Source organism: Gossypium raimondii, chromosome 3 (assembly GCF_025698545.1).
Source record: "Gossypium raimondii isolate GPD5lz chromosome 3, ASM2569854v1, whole genome shotgun sequence".
Taxonomy (NCBI): Eukaryota; Viridiplantae; Streptophyta; class Magnoliopsida; order Malvales; family Malvaceae; genus Gossypium; species Gossypium raimondii.
Window position 1 is genome coordinate 23,872,117 of NC_068567.1, and position 5,224 is coordinate 23,877,340.

Sequence of the window (5,224 nt, forward strand, 5' to 3'; positions counted from 1 at the left end):
GGGCTACAGATTTTAGCAACTGATTAAACTTAATTTTAAAGCACAAGTTTGAATGATTTCCTTCTATTTTGCTTGTTTGTATGCATGTTACTTTGGTTTTGCTAGAATTCTTTGTTGTGAATGTAAATGATATAAGAAGACGTTTGATACCTCTGTTATAAGCATTAACTTAGACGATAGAGTGATAGATGTTGCTCCCTTGAGGAGTTATATCGACCATGATGAGTATTTAAGGGATTATGGGCTCAATTACGATACTTCATCATTGAACTCAAGTTTCGGTGTCATTTAAAACTATATGTTCTGTTTTTTTATGGTTTACTCCATAATAATGTTTTTATAGTTATATTTTGCAAGTGGTGATGTAATAAGTTGATTTTTATTGGTATTGAAAATTTTGAATTTGGGATCGAATTTCTTAAGTTGAGGTAGTTCGAAAATTTTAATCAAGAAATTACAAGACCACATTTAAATTATAGGATTTATTGCACTAGTGATTACTTAGATGAGCCGTTAGATATAATACAATGAATAAATTGTAAGGTGATTAAAATTGAAGGAATTAATTAGAAATATTTTATTAAAATAAAACTAATTAAATGTGTATATTCATATACAACGCATTAATTAAAAATATTTTATAATATCATATATTATGATTTTAGTAAATTCATATAAGAATATTTATTATTAAGAATTTTATTAAATTATATATTTTAATTAAAATATATTTAATAATAATTATGTTAAAATATGATTAAATTATTTGTTATTGATATTAATAATTTTATTAAAATTTAATAACAATAACAATAATCATTTACCTAAACAAATTTCTGCTAAGGGTATTCTAGTCATTTTAGTTTTTTTCCTTTTGCTATTACACCTCTATTCTATTCAACCAAACACAAGAATACTATTACGTCTCTATTCCATTCCATTCAACCAAACAAAAGAATTACCTATTACACCTCTATTCCATTACGCATCTATTCCATTACATCTCTATTCCATTACATCTCTATTCCATTACACCTCTATTCCATTACAGCGAACCAAACGTACCCTCAGAACCAGTCCCCAGTGGAGTCGTCAAGCTGTCGAAACCATTTTTGATATTTTGAAAAATGAGTCGATTTAAAAAAAAATGAAAATGGAGTCGCCACCAATCCTTTTTATTTAGGTGGGACCGGATCACCTCATAATTTAATCATTTTAATAAAAGGTTAAATTTACTAAAATGATAATTTTCGGTCTACAAAATCCAGAGAACGGGTTCGGGAGTCAGTTACGCACGAGGAAGGATTAGTACCCTCGATACGCCCAAAATTGGTACCTAGTTGGTTACTTAATGTCTTAATGTCGAAAGTTAAAAATTTGAAAAGATTTTAAAATACGATGCCTTTTTTATTAATGTTAATTTTAAAACGCTTGAATCAAATTGAAATGCAGCAAAGGCCCACTTATCCTGCGATAACAATATACCATATCCCGTAAGTTAGGATGCGACAGTTGAACCCTCGAGAATAAGTTTACCTTTGATTCTTAAAACACATGCAGTGAAGTTTGAAAAGGATATTCAAATGTTTAAGCCAGATGAAAAATCGAAGCCCAATAAGTTAGAGCCAATTTCTCAAAATTCTAAACATAGAATATTGCCTTTATTTTTTAAAAAATCATCGTCTCGAGAGAACAAAATGTCATATCCAATGAGTTAAGACACAACGTATTGAATCCCTGAGAATGAGCTTTTTATTTATATGTTTTGATTAAAAAGGGATACTCAATTACTTAGATTCAACGAGGAAATTTGAAACCCAATAAGTTAGGGCACTATCTTCTCGCAAACCCCAAATACTGAGTATTGCATTATCTTGAAAGCTTTTGAATAAAATGATTTCAAAACTTAAATGATATTAAACGTAATTGAATAAGACGTAATAGAATGATAACACGAATAAGCGAAATGACGATATATCTATAATAATGAGACAACAAATAAGCAATGGCAATAATCGATTAAATCTAATGTCAATTAATCAATAAAAATAATAACAAAAGAAAGTGAAAGATGCATGATAACAATAAATAAATGTGACATGAAAGTATAAAAAAAGGAATAAATAAATAACAAAGGAGCATTAAAATAATATAATGATGATAATAGTAAACTTTTGCATAAATAAGAGATCATAAACAATTATATTTTAAAAAGGACATACGTATAATAAATAACAAGTAAATGAATAAATAATAGATAAAATGAAATAATAAAGAGTATGTATATAAAAATATATAAAAGAGAATACACCGTAAAACCATTTTGAAATACTAAGAAACAAAAATAAAGGAAATAATGAGAACATAAGTAAAAATGAATCATTAATAGAAATTTGACTAAAGATTGAAATAAAAAATAATCGAACAATTTGAAATAAAACCAAATTTGAAGATAAATAGATATACATATAATATTAAATTTAAAATATTTTAAAAGTAAAAATAATGAACAGATATGTAAGATAATATTAAATCTTTTAAAATGAAAGAATGATAAATTAATAAGTTGAATATAAATAATATTGAATCTAAATATTAAAAAATTAAACAAGGAATGAGCAAATAAATAAGCGTATTAATGTTATTATTATTATTATTAAATCTAAGTATATATATAAAAATATATAAACAAACAATAAAACCAAACAAATCAAGTTTAAATACGAATCAAAACAAAATTCAGGACACAAATCATAAAATAAAAAAAAGGAATACGGAATAGGGACCCAAATGGAATGCACGCAAAAGAAGGGGACCAATTGGGAAATAATCCCAAACTCCCTAAACGCACAGCTACATGCGGGACTAAAATGAAAAGGGATAAACTTACGGGGTTAAATTAAAAGAAACGAAAAAGAATGAAAAAGGACCAAATTGCAAACCATCGCAAAAGCGGAGGGACCACGCACGTACATAATCCATTTTTAAGAAACACGCGGATCCTAGCTATGGGTCGGGTCAATACGCGGGTTAAAAGTGAAACGATGCCATTTTGGGCTATGGGAATCAGCCCCAAAAATGACGTCGTTTTACAATGCTTATAAAAGTCAATTTTTTTTAAAAAAATCATTTTAAACCCCTTTTTCCTTAAAAACTGAATCTCTTTCCCTTTTTCTCTTTGCAACCGCCCCCCAAGGCCGGCCGAACTCCGGTCGCCGGACCACCGCGGAGGCCGTCGCCCGTGGTGGCTGAAAAATAAAAAGTCACTATTTTTTTATTTTTCAACCCCCAGTCCCCTAGAAAGCTGATGTTCATCGGAATCAGCACCTCCTCCGCCATAAAGGTACGATTTTTAACCCTTTTTATTTTTGTTTTCTTTAAAACGAAATAAAAAAATAAAAGAATAAATAAATAAATAGTCGAAAATAAAAACAACTACCTTTATATAAAACCGATCTTGATTTGATTTTCTTATTTTTTTCTTTTTATTTCTCCGTAAAAAAAATAATACATAGGATCGGGGTCTTTTATAGCCCAAAATTTCCCTATTTTCTCTACTTTACATTGTATTTGTGTTGGTATTGGACTCTCCTAGTCCGTTTTGCAGGTAGACGTGGCGGAGGGCTGATTTCGAGTCGTGCGACGGCTCACGTGCGAGGGCAAAGGCTGGACTGCGGCGCTAGGCGGTGTTCGGCTAGGGTTTCTGATTTGCTGGAATTTTAGTTAGCGGGCTGTTGGGTTTGGGCTTAGGGTTATTTTTGTTTTAGGTTAATTTTTGGGCTATTAGATTATTGGGTTTCGGGTGGTCTGGGCCTGTTGTAAATGGACTGAACCATTAACTTTTATTTTTGTTTTGTTGTTTGTTTTTTTTTATTAGTTTGTGTTTGGTTTCTTTAGTGGGTCGGGAAAATTTGGGCTTCTACATAGGGGATGTGATAATTAGATCCGATAATATCACGTGGGTTGGAAAACTGTAAGTTTTGTCCTAAAGTACGTTCGAACAACTTGAAAAGCATGGTAAATATGTTAAATTGGGTTTAAGACTAATGGTTTAAAAATGTATTCGATAAGTTATGTATATGAGTATGACATGTAATATATGCTATATGTGATTATGCCATCTATTTTAAGATTACAATATGTATAAAACATGTGTATGATATGTATGTGTCGGGGTGGGATATGTATGAAGGAGGTAGTGTTTACGACAGTTTATACTACAAATATGGTAGCCAGACCGCAACGTTATATTTGAGGTAGCTCAGCTGTAGATTGTTAAGTGGCATCCCACCACATTTTGGTGTGATTGGATGGATGGACTTTTGTAGTCCCATGTGGTGTAATTAGTTGGACAGAGATGGTGTGTAGCGGATGGAGGTAGGTTTATGATATGTGTGTTATGGTTTGATAAGTTGTGATATAACATGTTACACTACTGTATGGATTTGATATGATATAAACATTTGGAACAAATAGTTTGTGTGATATTTTGCTATAAAATTAATGTATATTAAATGCTTGAATTGGGGCAATGGGCCAAATTGCTCACTGGGTTTTTATCTCACGATGCTATATGTTTTGATTCAGGGAATCCTTCAATCTAATAGTGGACGATGTCTCAGAAGGCTCGGGTCTCACACCCTCAACACAGTATTTTATGGTTTTATTACATTCATCTTAATTGGACATTACGGACTTTATTTTGGTTGTTAATTTTGGACAATTTATAGATCGTTTAGATCATTAGGACTCAAATGGCTCATTTTGCCAATGGTCAAATGGTTAATAATCTTATTTAAGGTAACTAAAATTAAACGAAAAGTTTTCAAGTAATAACCGCCGCAAGTTAAGTTTAAGGTTTTCAATAAAACGAGTTGATATGATTTGGTTAAAGAGTTTTTAACTTGGGATTTTAACGTGATCGAAATGATTTACTAATAACAAAATGGTGTAATTTCCAACTCACATAAAAATAGTTTTTCTTCTACTAAGCAAATTTCTTTTCTTGGTACTTTGTTTTGCAATGTGACCCCCATAATCCGGCCATAACGTCTAGGCCGGGTAAGGGGTGTTACACAACAACCAATTAATAAACCTATTCCAAGTACACAAAATCATACAAATGACATAACCAAATCCTATTTTTAACCAATATGCCTTAAGGCACCTCAATCACATTAAACACAAAGTGAAACATCTCAATCCATCTAAACATTTAATACCA